The sequence below is a fragment of the Sus scrofa genome, chromosome 9 (assembly GCF_000003025.6).
Source record: "Sus scrofa isolate TJ Tabasco breed Duroc chromosome 9, Sscrofa11.1, whole genome shotgun sequence".
Taxonomy (NCBI): Eukaryota; Metazoa; Chordata; class Mammalia; order Artiodactyla; family Suidae; genus Sus; species Sus scrofa.
The window spans coordinates 93,816,287-93,835,989 of NC_010451.4; the positions used below are offsets into that span (position 1 = coordinate 93,816,287).

Here is a 19,703-nt window from a genome sequence, read left to right on the forward strand (position 1 = left end):
AGGAGACAGGGGAGGTGCCATTTTTAGAAACTCAGAGGAAACTGTACACGAAAGATGAAATCTACCAGTCGTTTACCCAGCTCCTTTTTCCCTTCTAGATCGCTAAGCTTTTCGTGATACTTTGCCAGATGCTTCCCTGGATACTGGGCCTTAGAGAGCAGGTTCCAGGCAGGTAAGCCATGCCTTGGGAAAATACAAAGAGTAAGAGAAGGGCATTCTTCTCGTTCCTCGACTTTATACTAGACCCTGGACCAGGATCAATCCTGTTCAGGTGTTCTCAATGGAGCTGTTTAAATTTCTGGGGTCCTCCTATAACTCAGTTAAACAATGAACTACAGTGAATTGGCCAAATTTGGTTTTTAGACAACTTGGCTGCAGTTGTATAGAAAGATCCTGGGTGTTGCCTCATTCTCACTTCCCCCTCTTTTAGCTAAAAACAGCAGTCTCTGAAAGAGTTTAATTTGGGAACTGTATGCCACATGGACAGTCCAAATTAGACATTTATTATCTAGGTTAAGCCAAAAAAAAAATCAATTATTTTTGGTCCACCCCAAATTTTAGGTATACACTCTTCTAAACTTCTGAAGAGCTTGACTAACACTTTTTTTTTTTTTTTTTTTTTTTTTTTTTTTTGCCTTGTAAAATTTTTGTTTCTGCTTGGACTATGTGAAAAGAAAGCATACAAATACCATATTCTTATGGTATTTTTAATTTAAAAGCAAATATAGAAGTATTGAGGACCTTGTCAAAAAAGAACCAATTACTTTAAAATGTTTAAAGCTTATTATGACTCCAAATGTAAATTTCTTATAATTTACCTATTAATAATATTTTACTCTTTTTATTTATTATGGAATAAAAAAGGAAAATGATGCTAGTTTATTAAGGAGCATTTTATGCATCAAGTATTTGTATAAGTATACATTTTAAAATAGGTACAGGAGTTCCCGTTGTGGCGCAGTGGTTAACGAATACAACTAGGAACCATGAGGTTGCGGGTTCGGTCCCTGCCCTTGCTCAGTGGGTTAACAATCCGGCGTTGCCGTGAGCTGTGGTGTAGGTTGCAGACGCGGCTCGGATCCCGTGTTGCTGTGGCTCTGGCGTAGGCTGGCGGCTACAGCTCTGATTAGACCCCTAGCCTGGGAACCTCCATATGCCGCGGGAGCGGCCCAAGAAATGGCAAAAAGACAAAAAAAAAAAAAATAAAAAAAAAAAAATAAAATAAAATAGGTACACAGATTATATGTAAATCTAATAAGTTTAATTTTCTTTTTCCTGGCTACCTCACATATTCTGAACATTTCTTTATCTATACTGACTTAAGTTATATAATATACTAAGTGGATTTTAATCAGAAACCACCTTGAATATTCCAATATTCTCTATGAGTACTTTGAAAATTTCCTTCTGGAAATTGTGGTTTCAGGTTTATATTTGACATGTAGGAGGCACAGCTTGAAATAGGCAGCTGTTAGCAAAGAGCACAAGTAACATAAAACAACTGACATCTGAGTCCTGATTAATCATCATTTCATCTGGCAACAGAAACCAACAGCCAAGTTCACACACAGCCATACAGCATGTTCTTGAAGATCTGGCTTGCTATTAAAACCACCACTTAATGTAGCCCAGAGGTATCAAAAATGTTTTCTGTATCTTTTCAAATCCTGGTACTTCTCACTTAACCGTAGACAAAACGGCAAGAAAAGTTGGCACTTAGCATGCAATATAATGCAAATTTAGGACCCAGATCTTTCTTGCATTTGGTAAAGACTTTTTTTTTTTAAATATTCTGGGATGTGAATTTTAGGGAACTGAGGTGAGTAGATGGGTGAGTGGATGAATGCTAGTATGACATTTATTTTTCTCTCTTCTCAGGACTAGAGACACTGAATGCAGTGGCATTTACTGAATCATTTGGACATGGGAGCATTGCTTGTTTGCTCAGGCTGATTGAGATGGCATGGAGCCAGGACTGTCATTACTTCTATACTGAGTACCTGGCTTCTTTGGGATGTGAGTACCACTATGGTTGACTGGTGATAAGAGCCCTGTCTGTGCATAGGCTTGGCTTGATTGTGGAGTTCCTGGCTAGCACTCGAGAGGCCGTCTCTTCTGGACACCACAGTTTTCTAATCTTCAAGTTCTGTTCATCAGGACCTGAACCTTTCAGGTAGGCAGGGAATAAAAGGACCTGAAAAATGCCAAGAGACATTATCTTCTGGCAGCTAGGAACCACAATGAAAGGAGCCTAAACTTCAGAAACTTTCTTCTCTCAGAGGGATATGAATATGGGGAAGCTGCTTAAGAAAAATGTTCCTGTCTTTTGACTGACTGATAGGATCCTGTGGCTTCATGTCCACCTTTAAGGATGTCTGAGAACAATTTACAAACAAGGCAGACTGTATGAGAGAATGAACTAAACATAGAGGATGGCAGTATGGAAAAGGTTCTCTGGGCTGCAAAGGGGCACAAAGAGCTGTAATATGTTTGGGAAGGTGATGGGTTAAAATAAGACTGTAGCCATTGCCATCATTTTAAGGATCTTTATCTGATAGATACATTGTTATATATAAAATACAACAAAGACCTACTGTGTGGCATAGGGAACTCTACTCAATATCTTGTAATAACCTATAATGGAATATAATCTGAAAAAGAATAGATATATAGGTAGATATAGATAGATATAGATATGTATAACTGAGTCATTTTTCTGTACACTTGAAGATAATTCAACTTCAGAAATCAAGTATACATAAAAAAAAGAAAATAGTTATCTGTGTGTGTGTTTAATGAGGAAACGATAGCTTACTTGAGAAAAAGGAGTCACATTTAGTGAGCTAAACATGAGACTGCAACCCTAGTAAAGAAGTAAATATATGAATCACACAGAGTGAGTAGCAAGGAGTAATCAATTGTCTAATCAAAGGTATGTATATGATGGTCAGAGTTATATTAGAAAAACATGTAATGTAAATGAATGATAGAGGCAAGTGTTGAAGTTCTTTTATTATGGTAAACTGTTCATATTAAAAGCAGTTTCCTTAGAAAGAGTAAAGTGACTAATATGAAAAGTAAACAACACAGGAATCAGCAGATTATAAATCTCCCTTTCTTTTGCACCTTCACCCATCCCAAGATGATTTCTAGAGAAAAATTAAGTTCTTAGTTTGTTTTGTGCATTTTCAAAAAATGTATTTATTCCACTGTAAAACCAGTTACTAATGTACTGTGTGTGTATGTATATATATATATATATATATATAGAGAGAGAGAGAGAGAGAGAGAGAGAGAGAAAGACACACTTATATACATGTGTCTCTCTCTCTCTATATATATATATTTTTTTCTCCTTTGACATTCACAACTGCCTTTTATGATGGATAGCATTACCTTCATTTTAGAGATGCAGAAACTGAGTTCTGCTGGATGAAGAAACTTGTTCATAATCATATGATTAGAAAGTGGGGGAAAAATCAAGATGTGGAAGCAGGTCTTTTGACCCTGAGGACAATGGCTATTCTCTCATAACCTTCTGTCTGCTATTTCCTGTGCAATTGTGAACCTGAAGTCTGAAGCACAGAAGGACACCCAGGCAGGAAGAATAGGAGAAGAACTGAAGCAAAGTTGTGGTAATTGCTATTATGAGCTTTCTTTTAACGTCAAACTTAAAACTGGGGTTGGGGGGTATCCAGAATATTGTCAGCTGGATGTTTCCTGTCTCATTTGCCTAAAAAGTGGGCATCTCCAAATGCATCTAAATTGCTTTACTGGCTATATGGTTTCTTCTTTGGAAGCATGAAAAAATAAGGGGACTTCTACTTTGGACATAATTTAAAAAATAAAAGAACCATCTTAGGATGGGGAAACATGAATGTTTGGAAGAATGTTACTCAAATATAGTTCTTAGAAGGGGTAGAATGAGGAAAAACAGGATCTAGTTATAAATGCTTTAGGATAAAACGTAAAAGTTGGAATACACTTCTCATGGTTTGTGTCTTTACAAAGGTAGGTAGCTTAACAGCTAAAGGAAGTCTTGAAAAATAATCCAGACAATAGATAATAGTCTCGATAATACAGAAAAGGCAGACTCTCCAGAGAAGTCCCTGGGTTGCTTGGCTGCACTGGGGCCCTGGAGTGTGAGAATAACAAGGGGCAGGGATGGGTGGGCCCTTGGGCAGCCCTGTGGACAACATGAAAGACTGGCATCAAGCTGTGAGAATTAGGGTGATTAAAGCACATAATGTGAAAACGGAGCACAGTGATTGTTGATGTTTTGTTTTTAAATGATATTCCGGGAGAAGATGTGGTGAGAAGAGGTAGAATCACTGGAGGGAGAGCTGACTCCAGATGAGTGAAAGACACTTCCCAGTCCTTGCTTCCCCATGCTCCCCAGTGAGAATGTTTCCTAACCAGGAAATGATGATACACATGCATAGAAAAGTTCTCACACCCAAGCAGGAGAGAAGGACAAGGAAGTCCATAATCAATTGAGTTTGCCTCCAGTTCTGAGTTCTGGAAGAACTCACAGAATAAATTATGTCATCATTATTAATAATTTTTGAACAATCAATAATGGGAGGGCCCAGGGTGAATTCAGGAACTATCAATAAAGAATAAATATAAATAAATGACCATGATGTGTTTTGGTAATTTTCTAAAATAGTTTCCAATAGAGAGCATGCAAGCACTTAGAAATGAACAAAGCAATTACTAGGAATCAGCATGGAGTCACTATGAATGAATCTCACCTGAATCTTTTCAACATGAGTGGAACCATTTAGGGAGGAGCTGTGGCCATGGGACCATGAATTAACAAGGTATTGGTGACATTACTTGGACCCTTGTGAAAAAGGGAAAGGAATAGGAATTGGATGAAAAAGTTAAATATGCTAAAAGAGCATGTAGGTGGTCAAGTGAGATTAAATTTTTATCAGTGACTTTGGAAAAAATATATATTAGCTATAAGATCATTACCTTTTAGACCTAGTAGGAGCCATGAAGATAATCTAAGCCTTTCACTTTATAGGTGAAGAAACTGAAGCTCAAAGAATGAAATGGCTTTCTAAAATTTACCCAACCAATAAGTGACAAAGATAAGATTAGAGCCCAGTTTCATGATTTTTCCAAAGGAGTAGTCTCCTTTTCTGGCAATAAAGCGATATTACATATGGAGAGATGTATGTTTCTGGATTTAAATTAAAATTACAGAAGTGAAGAAAGAATAAGAAAACTAGGAAAAAATGAGCCTATAAATGCAAAGTTGAATGTTGTAAAAATCTACCAGATATCCACAGGTGGCCAAAGTCAAAGAGGGGTTATTAAGTGGTTTGCTCTCTGTAGAGTTGAATTTAGATGCACTGATATAGATGTATAATCTCCTTTAATCCTCATCATAATTTTAGGAGACTGATACTCCCATTATCCCCTTTTATAGATTGAGGAACTGAGGCACAGAGCACCTAGGGACCTTCCTGAAGAGTCTATAGGTGATAGAGATAGGATTTGCTTCCAGATATTTGACACTATGTTATCTTTCCACATTTGTTCAATCCATTCTTCAATTCAATCTCTTAACCCCTGCCATATGGGGTTCCTCTCCTTTACAATGGAGCAACAATATATTTCAAATTATATATTTTATAATTATGTATGTCTGTCTTTTTTCACTTCTGAAGTCACTGACTCCTTGATTGGAGGATCGTGAGCAACAGTTTCTTGTTATGAGAAGTATACTTTTTCATTTGTCAGTCTGTATTTTGAGATGGCTCTATGAACATTTGTTTACTAACTGACCATTGACAGAGATAAGAACAGTTGTCTAAGAAACCAGGGGAAATTTCAACTGGGTGTTTGAAAGCTTCCAGCTATAAATTTTATGACCAGATTTGGCTTTATGATTTATGTGAGAAATGTAAATTTCTGTATTTCCCTCATAGCACTCACCAAAGTAGATGGTGATTACTAGACCATTCACCAGTTCCTCTCCTAGAGTGAAATCTCTTAAGGATAGAGAATGTACACTGTTAATCTCTGTTTTCTTGATGCCTTTTAGAGCAGAGAGGTGCTCCAAGCTGTTAGTTAAATAAATGAGTTGATAAATGAGTAGATAGTCTGTTGCTAATTATAAGGATATGTTTTCTGTGGGAAAAAAAAATAACTAGCTACCCACAAACAAGCCATGTAAAGCTCCTCTCAGATATTACCTATGAACAATATTCTGTGCACTATGGATCCTTTGCTAATCATTGTCATGCTTTCACCATAATGAGATGACACAGAGACAAGGAACTGACTTTGACCTGAAGCAGAGGTTTCCATACCATTAAAGCCCATTTCTCCAAATTATCTCTGTGTAGCTAACAAGGTGTATATAAAAGGAAGACAGTATCATGCCAACTGGATCTGGCCATTGCACCAATTCCCTTTAGGCTAGAAAGGTCCTCTTTTGCCTTAAGGAAAACAAAGGGCCTTACCTATGGAGCTTTAGTCTTTAAACTACACAAACCTAATTAACATATACCAAAAGGAAGACTTCAACAAATGAACCCACACTAAGGTCTACTGGTCAGGTAAGGATTTTCTGCTGACACATACATTACAGACAAGATACATAAGCAGCCAACACTCAGAGCTCACATCAGTTGCTCATTTCTTTCTTGGGAGTATCTTTCCCATAATCAATAGCTGATTTTGGAGTGATGCCGTTGGAGGCATCCAAATAATCCTTTTCACTGTTGGAATTTTGAGTTAAAGACAAATTTATTGGGAGGTTTACTTCTTCTGACATTGCTTAGCAAGTCATGGGGACTCTTTCTTCCTAGGACTCAGGATGTCATGCTTCATTTCAATGATGCTCTGATCATGGGAACAAAAGAGTGTGAACAATGGGAAAGGGCTCAGGTAGTTGATTCCTTGATGTTGTGGAAAAGAGGGAACATGAATTGGAAATCTTAGTGAGCCACCTATGAACTTAGAAGAGGAACAAGAAGGTGTTTCATGTACTGATTCAGTCTTCCCATTCAGGGTATTCATGATGTACCCATTTCAGACATGAGCTTTGTACCTTCTCTGATGACAGTGCCAAGTTTGTTTTTCCAACAGCAGATAAAAAGGAGTATGTACATTTAGAGTCTCGTAGAAATAGGTTTCTCACTAAAGTGATTGTCCATGAAGAGATTCTTTTCGGAACTTTCATTGTTATTGGCTTCTGAGACTGTGCTAATGCATTAAAGAAGACAATAGTAGCTGGTTTTGATGTGGACCTATACTTAGCTATAAGAATTCCAGATGGTAAAGAGACATGAAATGATTACTTTCCAAGGAAAATGCTGTCTACAAAATTGAACTGTATACATTTGAAAAATAAGCCATGACTGCTGTTCTGGAGATTAGGAGACTTGATAATAATCTCCATGGGTTTGCCTTTGCATTTGGTGCGGTTCACATATATCTTTGGGGCCATTTTCTAAGAATAAGCCTGTATCTTTAATTGTGTTATCAGACACATAGTTCTGAATGCTTAGTTCATTCTTTTAATTAAGTGATTATGGATAAGCCTAGAACCAGACTGAACCATCTGCTACCTCATAACCCAGGTTATTACATAAAACCAGTTCTAAAAGTGGCAATGAGAAGAGACCTCAATGACCCTCCTATTCAGATGGATCAACTTGCACTGTTAGCTGTACAAAATCGCAGATTGGCTAGTATTTTAAACTGGAACTGGAGGTGGTATAGAGTTGAGAAATTGCCTGAGGAATTCAAGCTGTTCACATCACATGAATTATCTCCCCATAAAGGATGACAATCATATTGTTATTTTAAAAAGGATTAGTCTTTTTTTTTTTTTGGACCATACTATGTGCAGCACATCTGGGAATTTTTTTTATGAAAACGGTTGACTAGAGCCCATGTTTGTAGGCCAAAGATTAATATGGATTTAGGAAACCATGTAATGGACTGCAGCAATGCCAGTTTTCTCAGTTTAATCTGCATAAGTCACTGATTCTTACATGCCATGAGCACAAAAACACTGTAATCATAGATTTATATTGCCATTCCCGTTAACATCATGACTTGGTCCTGATGATTTTGCATGGATATTCCAGGCACAGCACTCCTTAATCATGGCAGAAACTTTCATAAATTGTTTGTGGTCACACTGATTTCCAGTCCTCCTCCTCAAATCATTACACTCAGACCTGTGCTTTGCAACCCAGATAGTCAAACACTTTTCATTTTCTTCATTTATGACTAAGGTACTTATGAATAGGAAGGTTGTCCATTTTGGCATTCTCATAGCTCATCACTGAGGTGGAAATGCTTTGCAAACCACATAGGAACCCTTGAATCATAGTTTTCCAGGACACTTTCATCTTAAGACATGTCACATCTCATTGTGACATTGCCATTCCACTTTCAACAAGAGTCTGTCTTGCTCCCTTACTAACAAGGCACCATCACAGAAATAACTTTGTTTCCAATTAGACTTAACAGGTGCTAAGAAGAGGAACAAGAAGGTATTTGCCCACTGAATTAGTCTGCATCTGCTCTTTGCTCCCTTTCCCCCGTGAGTTACTTTTCAAGATAAATCATGGAACTGAGTTGGTTTGAGTTGCAATCCCTAACAATAGGATCAAAAGTTCTATTGCAAATCTGGTCCGGGATGCATTAGTGTTTGCCAATGACACCTGCAAAAGGATGACTTAACTCCAACAGATTCGTTAAAAACACATCCTTTAGTGCCTAGGATATTAATTTTTGTCAAAACATCTTGAGGATTTAATGGAGTCACAAGTTGAATCAATCCATATTTTTCTGTGGCCCCTGAAGTCACTTGTATAAAATAATATGATAAATATAGTCCTATTGATAAAAAAGTCACTTCTATCCTTTCTGAGTATTAACCAAAGACCAAAAGCTAGTGGGTCTGGTCTGGGAAGAGCTGAGGGGTGTAGCTATTTTTTTTTAGACCTTTAAAAGCTCTTAGAATTATTTCTAAATTTATTTTTATTTCCCAATACATTATTTTTTTTCTACTGTACAGCATAGTGACTCAGTTACACCTATATGTATACATGCCTTTTTCTTACATTATCATGCTCCCTCATATGTGACTAGACATAGTTCCCAGGGCTACACAGAAGGATTATTTATTTCTGAGGTCCTTTAGGGTGGAGGGCTATATACTATGATTATTATTTGTAGCAAATATAACTATGTGGTTCATAGTTTTCTTTTTTAACTATTCATTACTTCAGCAGAGTCATCAGGTCTAAAAGTAAGTAGTATGGTAGCCATTCAGTGCATAGGTTTGAAATCAAACAAGCCAGCATTGGAATGCCAACTCCTTCTCTCACTAGCTGCATGATCTTAGGCAAGTTAGTTTGATTCTTTAAGTTTTAGTTTCCCCATCTGTAAAAGGGAATGATAGTAATCTCTGGCTTATAAAGTTCTTTAGGGATTCAATGATAACAAATGTGAAGTACTTAACTCCCTGGCTGGCACATTGGTAAATGTTCAAAAAGTGGTAGAAGTGATGAGCATGGCTAATCCAGCAGTAAGTCATTCATTCAGCAAACTTTGATTGATGCCACTTAAACAAGACAATGTTCTCAAATTTAGATTGTTCTAAGACCAGTAATGTCCCCCCATTCTCTTCTAGGAAGTTGTAGTCTAGTGGGAGACAAAGAAACATACCAAGGATAAGAATTTGAGATATATGTACATATTCTTATATAAAAACACAGGTAAAGGAGCATTTCCCGTGAGTCATGGTAGGCTCCCCTGTAGCAGGAACATTTAGACTTGATCTTGAAGACCAAGTGAATGTTCACCAGGCAGAGGAAGGGAAAGGAAGTTTTTTTCAGGCAGAAGGAGGAATACAAAGGCAGAGATTGGAAAATGCATGTTTGCTTTATGATGATGGTTCAATATTATCAGGGTATTCAGAGCCCTTTAGGGATTAGTAGGGTGAGGAAGAAAAGAAGGACTAAGGCTGAACTGCTAAATATTTTATACATTATGCTAAAGAGTCTGAATTTTGTTATGACACACATGAACTTATCTATGAAACAGAAACAGATTCACAGACATGGAGAACAGACTCGTGGTTGCCAAGGGAGAGGGGATGGGGGAGAGATGGATTAGGAGTCTGGGATTAGCAGATGCAAATTACTATTATACATAGAATGGATAAACAACAAAGCCCTACTGTATTGCATAGGGAACTATATTCAGTATCCTGTGATAAACCATAATAAAAAAGGAAAATGAAAAAGAATGTATATATAGGTATAACTGAATAACTGTGCTATACAGTAGAAATTAACACATTGTAAATCAACTATACTTCAATAAAATAAATTTTTAAATGAATTTTATTCTTTTTTTTTTTTTTTTTTTTTTGTCTTTTTAGGGCTGTACCCATGGCATATGGAGATTCCCAGGCTAGGGGTTGAATTGGAGCTGTAGCTGCCGGCCTATGTCACAGCCACAGCAATGCCAGATTGGAGATGCATCTGTGACCTGCATCACAGCTCACGGCAATACAGGATCTTTAACCTCATTGGGCGAGACCAGGGATCGAACCTGTGTTCTCACGGATGCTAGTCAGAGTCAGATTCGGTTCCACTAAGCCACGATGGGAACTCCAGAATTTTATTCTTTAAGAGACAAAAAGACATTGAAATTTTTAAATTAAAGGAATGACTTTACCAAAGTTATGTTCTCAAAAGGCTACAGTGAATGACATCTGTGAGGAGTCAGGGAAGACTATTGAGATGGACAACATACTAATTTTGACTCAAACTGTGAGATTTGAAGCCCAGGAACCTTGTAATCCCAACAACACTGAGTAAATTAATAATAGAAATGTCAAAATGAGAGGTTTAAGGGTGAATTTGAGTCCACTTAAAACCATTTATTTGGTTGGTAGTAATTACTCAGATCTTCACATCTTAATTTGTTCTGTTTGTGACATTACAGGTCACCTTGAATCCTTCTTGGAGAGAATCAGGTCATAAATAATTTTCATTGTGGGAGACTATAAAAAGGTTGAAGAACTTTTAAATTCCTGGAAGAATTTCCAAAAAAAAAAGCATAAAGACTTTCTTCAATGTAGAAATAAAAACTGAGGGTCATTAAATAAAATTTGATAACAGTTGAAATTCACTGGATAGCACCAACCTGTATTTATTGTATTTCTTTACATCTTATACAAATGATATTCCTTAAAACTGTTTTGTCAGCATAGGTAATATGTGCTTAGTGCATATATATAGTTTTGTTTTGATGGAAATTTACTTTTTTGTAGAAAAATTCTGAACAAATTATAGATTTTGTGTTCCATCACATCTGTTTTCCACACTGGGAGGGCTTAATTGCCTGGTTTATGTTCTACGAGGCCTCATTGTGAACCTAATGGCAGCTACCCAAGTGCCAGGCTCGGTGCCTGGGAGGGACCAGTTAGTTCCTGGGATGTGTGCCCTGCAAATTCAACCTTATTAAGTGATGGTGAATGTCTCAAGATGTTCTGTCATTCTGACCACTTGGCCAGGAAATCTGGTCTATATTTGGAATATAATTTTTTAGGTGCTGCTTCTATTTTGCTCTCCCCTGTTGTTGCAGTTCCCTCTAAGGGAATGCAAAATCAAGGAGCTGGCATGAATGACGACTTTGTCACTAGTAATAGAGGGATTTCCATAGTAGACCAGGTGGTGATGTCAAAAATAGTGACAGGCCAATTTTAGTGTTCACAATCTCACTGATATACTGTCTAGAGTATCAACATTTGCTTTGCAGGGGTTTTTGGAACACTACTCTTAAATTTTCAAAGTCCACTAATTGGAAAAAATACTCTGGAAGTTTTCAACTGCATTTTCCAGAGACCAGTAAAAGCATTTCTACTATATTAAATCAGTGGACTTTCATTATTATAAACTAAGTGTTGACTCTTTCCATATTGAAACACTGAGCCTTGCACATATTGATCCATTAAAAAGGCAATGGTAATTTAGAAAGAGTACTTAATGTGGTTAAAGCAAAAATCATATCTTAAGTTTAACTGAAAGTATCAGCACCCCTGTGTCAACGAGCTTACCTATTAATCTGTAACCATGCTATAAAACACTTGCTGATCTTTCAGGAATGTCTGTATTCCATGATTTTCATCTCCTGACCTCCATCATAGACATGTGACCACCAGACGCTACTTCTCAGCTACGGGCTATTCTATTGCCCTGTGGACAGTGGCCCTGAAGTTAACCTCTTGTTTTTCAGGAGTGTTTTCCAAATAAACACATGACAGAAGGGGGATTAATTAAAGAATAAATTAACTCCAAAATAAAGAAAACCTAGTGCATCTTAGATAATTACCTCTGGCAAAAGATTTATGCAATGCAATACTGTTAACAAAAGCATTTTTAATTGCTCTTTCTGTTGCCTCCCTCCCTGTGATAAAGTCCTTGAACAGCCTTGCTGTTTTTTTTTTTTTTTTTGGGAGGAGAAGCAGAAGCAATGGAGAGAATTTTCAAAACATGAGTTTTGTGAGATTGCTTTAGAATGAAGAGTCTGGGAAGGAAATAAAAGATTCTATCTGAGATAAATTTTGAGTCAAGTTTTTCTGAAGCTTAAAACTCTGTGAGGGTGTGATCAGGATGGCAGGGTGGGAGGAAAGTTATCTGGATTCCAATGTTGATTCCACTACTTTTAAAGAGGTAGAAACTTGAAGTTGGTACTTGACCTTTAGGGGCCTCATTTCCTCTCGGAACTATTCCTCTTAGAGCTGTTAAATTTTAAAAAAGCTACCAGATAATATCTACTAAGATGTAAAATGTTTATTTGTCATTACGTGTGAAACAGTGTTGTTTTTTTTTTTTTTTTTACTGTTTTTCATGTATTTTCTCATTTCATTCACACAATAACCCAGTAAAAGAGGTGCTATTAATATCTCAGTCTTAGGAGGAAAGAGGCAATGAAAGAGTCAATAAATCCTACTTAGCCTGTACCCAGAATTTTAATCACTGAACTGAAATTTTTCAAGAAGGCATGCTAAAAATGTATAGTTTTATCCATGCTGTGATTGTTGTATTTGCAATGTTAAATTCACCAAATGCAACTATCATTTTTACTTTTCCAGTGATAGAGACATTAAAGATAGATGGGTAAATGGATTTCTAATGCTGTCACTCTGCTTTACTTAAGGACAGGATGATGTTTCCTTCACTTTTGTGTTTGCTCCAAGCATGGTATCTGGCATAGTTGGCATCCTGCGTATTCTTTGTGAGGAGAGATAGCAGAGAGCTTGATTAGGGTTAAGTGTGGGGCTCTAACCTAATCTGCAATAGTCTTGGGTGCCCAGCTGTGTTGAGTCTTGGGTGTTTGTTGTCTCTGGAATGGTTTAAAGACAAATGGAGTGGAACCCTTAGAGCTGTTCTCAAAACAAGGCACCTTTTGTGGCATGTGTATACACAGTAGAAGTGGGGAGGGTGGGGGAGCTTATCTCACAAGCTCACTTTACTACATCATCTTTTGTATCAAGCACCATTTCCCCCTTGATTTATTTTTCATTTATGAGCATCCAGATTGATCTAGAATAGGTAGGTCATGGTTGTGATCAGCAACACAAGATTCTTTTAGGAATTTTTAGCTTTTTGGACATGTAGCACATTTATCATTCCGTTAATTCTTTCAGTTCCTCCAAAAAGCATCTACTCTCCTCCTGGTAGAGACATTATTGTAAGTGCTCTCAATACAGAGACCAGAGATGTGGTTCCCAAACACAAGTAGCTTAAAGTTAAGTATGAAAATAGTTATGTCCATAAACAATTCTAGTTAATAAGCTAGTAATAGAGGTGTGTGCTTATGTAGTGAAAACTTGGGAAAGATTTCTCAAAGTGGATAGGGTTTGAGCTGAGAAGTGAAAGACAGAATGATTTGGCAAGGTCTCCAGACAGCTAAGGGGTCATGCGTTCCAGGTGGAAGAAACATTGTGTTCTCTCTTTTAAGAAAGAATGTGTAGATAGTAAACACTAGTTGACCATGAGAAACCAAGTTTCAGGGACACTTCAAAGGCAGGTTTTCTTTTCTGTGGAAAGGTTCATTTGTGCCGTATATTAGATTCCAGATATGTGATATCATATGGTATTTGTCTTTCTCTTTCTGACCTACTTCACTCACTGTGAGAGTCTCTAGTTCCATCCATGTTGCTGCAAAGAGCATGATAATGTGAGAAAAAAGACTGTAAACATGTATGTGTAACTGGGTCACCATGCTGTACAGTAGGAAAAAAATAATGTATTGGGGGAAAAAAAGGCAGGCTTTCTGTTTGTATGGATCAAAAAGTCTTTTTCTTCTCCACCTCTCTTCCTTTCTGCTCATTCTGTTGCTCTTTCTGATCTTTAAGTTCTTATGTTGTCAATTGATTCTCAAGTCTTATACTCATACCTATTTTATGTATGGATTTGATATTTGCTAATTTGCTTATAAATACCTTAGGGGCTCATAAGATGTCTATTATTTGAAAAAAATTTTAAATTTAAATACAGCTTATTTACAATGTTGTGTTAGTTTCAGGTGCACAACATAGTAATTCAGATATATATTATAAATATATATACACATACACATTCTTTTTCAAATTCTTTGCTCTTGTTATAAGACATTGAATATAGTTCCCTGTGCTATGCAGTAGAAACTTGTGGTTTATCTCTTTTATATATAGTAGTGTGTATCTGTTAATCCCATATTGCCAATTTATCCCTCCTGCCTCCTTTCCCCTTTGGTAACCATAAGTTTGTTTTCTATGTTTGTGAGCCTATTTCTGCTTTGTAATAACATTCATCAGTTTCATTTTGAGTGCTCTCTGCTTCACATTTCCTAGTTTACACAATAGTGCTCTTGAACCTAAGATATATACATATGTTTAATACATGCTTATTTGCTGATGAAAATGATTTTATGAGTGCCCTAGTTGTAATAAATCTATAAATGAGGTGCTTGATTCACCAAATTCACAAAAATACTGCCACAATCATGTGAAATAACAACTGATTTGATTTCAAAGTTATGTTGATAGGAAAGAGCCCATTATTTATTTTGCTTCATGTTTTAGATGCTTCCTTTATAATCACTCATCCTAGTCATGTTTTTCTTGAGCCAGGTATAATTATAAAATTAGGAAATGCCTTTAAACAAGATATAGTGCAAAATCTAATATGTTCTTTCAGTATCCTCAATAATAGGTCAGTTTTTGTTTAAATAACTTCAGTAACTGACTCACTTTCTTCTACTTTCTTCCTTCGGGACTATTACATCTTTAATAACTCTTCCTTATGTTGACCCTAAATATGCCTTCTCTAAATCATTGATTGTCATAAGGGAAGGGTGAAAATTTTGTAGTTTGGCAGTATATGGGAATATTTTGAGATGTCACAACTGGGGTGCTCTTGGCATCTAGTCTAGTATGTAGGGACCAGTGATGCTGCAATGCACAGAGCAGTTCCACACATCAGAAGTATCCAGGCCATCATTGCCAAGGTTGAGAAACTCTGTTCTAGTTTCAACTTATTTATCCACAGAAAAAGCATTCATTTTTTTCCATTCAGTAGTTAGTATGATACTTGGACACAGTTAACCATATGAAGCCTTTTGTAACCCAAAGTCCTTCAGCTATTTTTCTGATGATGCTAAAACAAGACCAGCAATTCCTGTGTGATTCTTCCTAAAAGCATTTGAATTTAGAAGAGGAATGAATCATCGAGGAAGGGTGATTCTTAATACAAATTGACCAATAATGGTCCACTATCACATTGTGGAACTGGGTGGAGGAGGAAAAATAGAGTAGTTAGTGTCTTTATGGGCTGTTTTCACGCCATCTGGATAAATCTGGGAAACTTACCACGAGGGATTTCATTTGAGTTATTCTTCTCAGAGGCATGAAGTGAGAAATGCACTACATATCTGAATCCATGTCATGATAAATGATATAATGACCACCTTTCAGGGTCAGGGAGTTTCAGGGATGTGGCTGTTGCTAAAATTCTGACTCTACCATGCCTGGGAAAGAGGTAATAAACTCCTTTCAAGGCTCTACTCTGCTCTGTTGATGAGCTTTCTAACCCAAATACCCATTTGTGGCTGAGGTCACTTTAAAACCCAGGGACACAGGATAACTAGGTCAACTTATACCTGTCCTGTTTCAGCTGAAATTTGCTCCAGCTGGACAAGAAAGACTGAGGAAATATACATCCTCTGAAAGGAGTGACAAACATTTTGGGAACATTTCAAGAGGCATTTTTTTTTGACTGAAAAACTCTGGAGCTCTAACTATAGTCTATTTGAAAAAGCCCCAACATAAACACTACTTCAAAATTGTACCATGTAGACAAGTGCCTTGCTAAAGGCAACCAACCTGATTCTCTTCTTGAATAAATACCATTTCCCACCGAGGGGTGGATTGCAGGTTTTAGATAAAAGCGGAATACAGTCTTAAAAATGCTTTGAAATGAAGCTTATTTACTGGAGGGGATGAACAGATCTGGGTTCTATTTAATAATAAAGAAGGATTTTGATACTGGCTCTCATTGACTACCAAGTTAAAAAATCAATACTGTTGCTTTACAAAAGGGACCACTGTATGTGGTTTGTCTTACTTAATAAGAGTGTTGGCAAAATATCCAGGTTTTCTTCAGTGGTGATACAGATGAACCTAGCAAATTATTAAGAATTTCTCCTTTCATGCAATTTTCACTATCTGCAAATAATTCCTATTGTATGAATAAATACAGCAGAGGATTTCTTCTCTGTTGACTTCTAGGAGACTTCTTCTATAGTGGAAAGATAATGAGAGAAGAGGAAGCTGGAGAGAAAAGGGCCTTCTGAAGCAGTCCCACGAGTAACGCAATCTAGGCCCAATGGGGAAATGATAACATCCAAACTGACCCAACCACAAAAGAGAGGATGCAACGATATTATCATTCGTGATCATTATTTCTCTCAAGAGGCAATTTTGTGACTGCAAACTCTGTGCTCTTGTTTGAGACTGGATGCTAGCTACAATGCAATAATAGGAATCTTTGAAACAGTGTGGTGAATGTATACTAGCACATTTTTCCCCCTACAGTTTAACTCTCTTTTTTCCTGCAGCTCAGTTCAAGCTAAAACACTTTCCAGTAAATACTCAGGAAGTCAAAGGGACTGAGAAATGGACAGCGGAAGTGATTGGCGTGAATGGATCTTTGTGGCTACTGGCTACATGTTGTCATCATGGTTATTGAACCCGAGGGTACAGGATTAGAATCAGTCCAGGAGCAAAAATAAGTGAGTATGAGGGGCACCAATAAAAACCCTCTCCTAAAATACTTCTCTCATTAGTGTAGAAGAGTCTCTGAAAGTCACCAGTAGGAATGTACTGCTTTGGGTTGCTGTTGACTAAATTTTTTTTTTTTTTAATTCTCATTAAAAGACATATATTCTGGAGCTCCCTGATGGCTCAGTGAGTTAAGGATCTGGAGTTGTCACTACTGTGGTACAGGTTTGACCCCTGGTCTGGGAATTTCTGCATGCCATGCCAGAGGTGCAGCCCCCCCAAAAGGAGATATATATGTTTCAAAACGATAACACACTTAAATTCTTAGATCTATAAGGGCCCCTGAGACCTCTTTTCATTCACGATTCTCAGCTGAAAGCAAAGCCCTGTGGCGAAGGGTTCCTCCTAAGGCTACCTGAAAGTCAGTGTGTAGACAGATGGCTCTACATCCCTGCTTACTTTGATGGAGGGATCAGTGTGGGACCTAAGCAGAGCCTGAACCTCTGTGGACCTCGGAGAGGGGAGTGAGCCTCTTCTCTCCTTTCTGTTCCAGCTCATCCTTTACACCTGTCAAGGTCTCTGTCCTCTTGCTCACAGACATTGGCAGCATCTTTCTGATGGGCCCTGTCAAATTACAAATCTCATTCACACTGTGGCCCAATTAGCCTTTCACCAGTGCAACTTTCATTCTGTGTCATCCTCAGAACTTTCCTAAAGTTCGCTTCTTACCTTGTGAGCCCCATGAAAGTATTTTGAATTGTATGTACTATTTCATAATAGTTCTGTATCCACAGCCAGATTTCATGTTCCGCAAGGTACAGGCTGTGTTCTCCATGACTTTAGTGCAGGGCACACTCAGGGAGCTTTATACAGATTAACTTCCTGATGAAGCATGTGGGAGCCAGCAGTGATTTCATGGGACTGCTTGGCCATGGAGTTGATGTTGAGTCCACAGATTTTTTTCTATGACTTTAATAGTTACCATTGATTGTATCTGTTAGTTTTTTTGGTAAGGCACTTCCCATGGATTCTCTCAACTCATCCTTTCAAGAACTTTTCTCACCAAGCATGTGGAAGTTCCCAGGTCAAGGATTGAACCTGCGCCACAGCAGCAACCGGAGCCACTGCAGTGACAAAGCCAGATCCTTAACCTGCTGAGCTACAAGAGAACTTGAATTCTCTCAACAGCATTTTAAAGTGGATGTTATTTTCCTTATTTTACAGGTAAGCTAGTCAATGGTAGGGTTAGAAATCAAACCCACATCTTGCTGATGCTAACTCTATCATTTTCAGTATAGCATGATAGTTTTGGTTTCTTTATTTATACTGTGGAGACAAAAGCCATATCAACATTTGTGGCTTTATAGTGCTATGTACCAGATAAGTGAAATCATAAGCTAGGTACTTTGATGATAAGAAGTGGCTTTTTCCCTTGTAAACAAGTACAGGTTTTTTTTTTTTTTTTTTTTTTTGCCATTGCTTGGGCTGCTCCCCCCGGCATATGGAGGTTCCTAGGCTCGGGGTCGAATCGGAGCTGTAAGCCGCTGGCCTACACCAGAGCCACAGCCATGCGGGATCCGAGCCACGTCTGCAACCTACATCATAGCTAACAGCAACGCCGGATCCTTAACCCACTGAGCAAGACCAGGGATCGAACCTGCAACCTCATAGTTCCTAGGCAGATTCGTTAACCACTGAGCCACGATGGGAACTCCAACAAGTACAGAGTTTTAATAGCCCTCAGATTTGTGGGGTTTTTTTGTTTGTTTGCTTGTTTTTGTTTTTTGCCACACCTATAGCATGTGGAAGTTCTTAGACCAGGGACTAAACCACAGCAGCAACTCAAGCTGCTGCAGTGACAATGCTGGATCCTTAACCCGCTGTACTAAAAGGGAACTCCAGTCCACAGGATTTTTTTTTTTTTTCCTAAAACAACTTGAACTCTTTTGAGGAGTCTATAGGTAATACAAAAATAAAATTAGATTTAAAAATCTATTTGCTTAGAATAGTTTAATTATTTTGGATAGATATTTACACATCTGCTGTGGAGTGCTATTTACTGCATTGAGAGAAACGAAGGTCAGGAAAGCATATTTGTAATTCTTTACTCATGATAATCTTGGGTATACCATAAATATTGATAAAATGTTTGACATTCTTCTGATGGAGTTATTATTGAAGTATGGCAGATACACATATTTTAGTTCTCTCTTCTCAAAGAGCAAATTCTGTCTTTCTTGATACAAGCATAGTAATAGTGGTAAAATTAACATGATACGCTTTGAGATGTGCAGTATTTTCTATCCATCTAATGAAGTTAAAGGGTGTTTATGAAAAACTAATTATCCTAATTACTCATAATATGAGTGTGTGCGCTGTAGAAGGAAGG

General features: G+C 37.5%; 1 protein-coding gene and 1 long non-coding RNA gene across 5 annotated transcripts in view; one reads left to right on the plus strand and one right to left on the minus strand.

Moving 5' to 3' along the window:
* GRM3 (glutamate metabotropic receptor 3) overlaps positions 1-19,703 on the minus strand; it is a 243,509-nt gene that overhangs the window by 85,077 nt on the left and 138,729 nt on the right. The window lies entirely within an intron of this gene.
* LOC110255491 overlaps positions 1-19,703 on the plus strand; it is a 32,690-nt gene continuing 12,987 nt past the window's right edge. Inside the window, exons 1-3 of one of the 2 annotated variants that reach the window (XR_002335877.1) lie at positions 1-172; positions 1,879-3,635; positions 16,823-17,325. This is a non-coding gene — a long non-coding RNA (uncharacterized LOC110255491). Of the gene's footprint in view, positions 173-1,878; positions 3,636-16,822; positions 18,826-19,703 lie in introns of those variants that run through there. The other variant, XR_002335876.1, reaches the window with a different exon arrangement.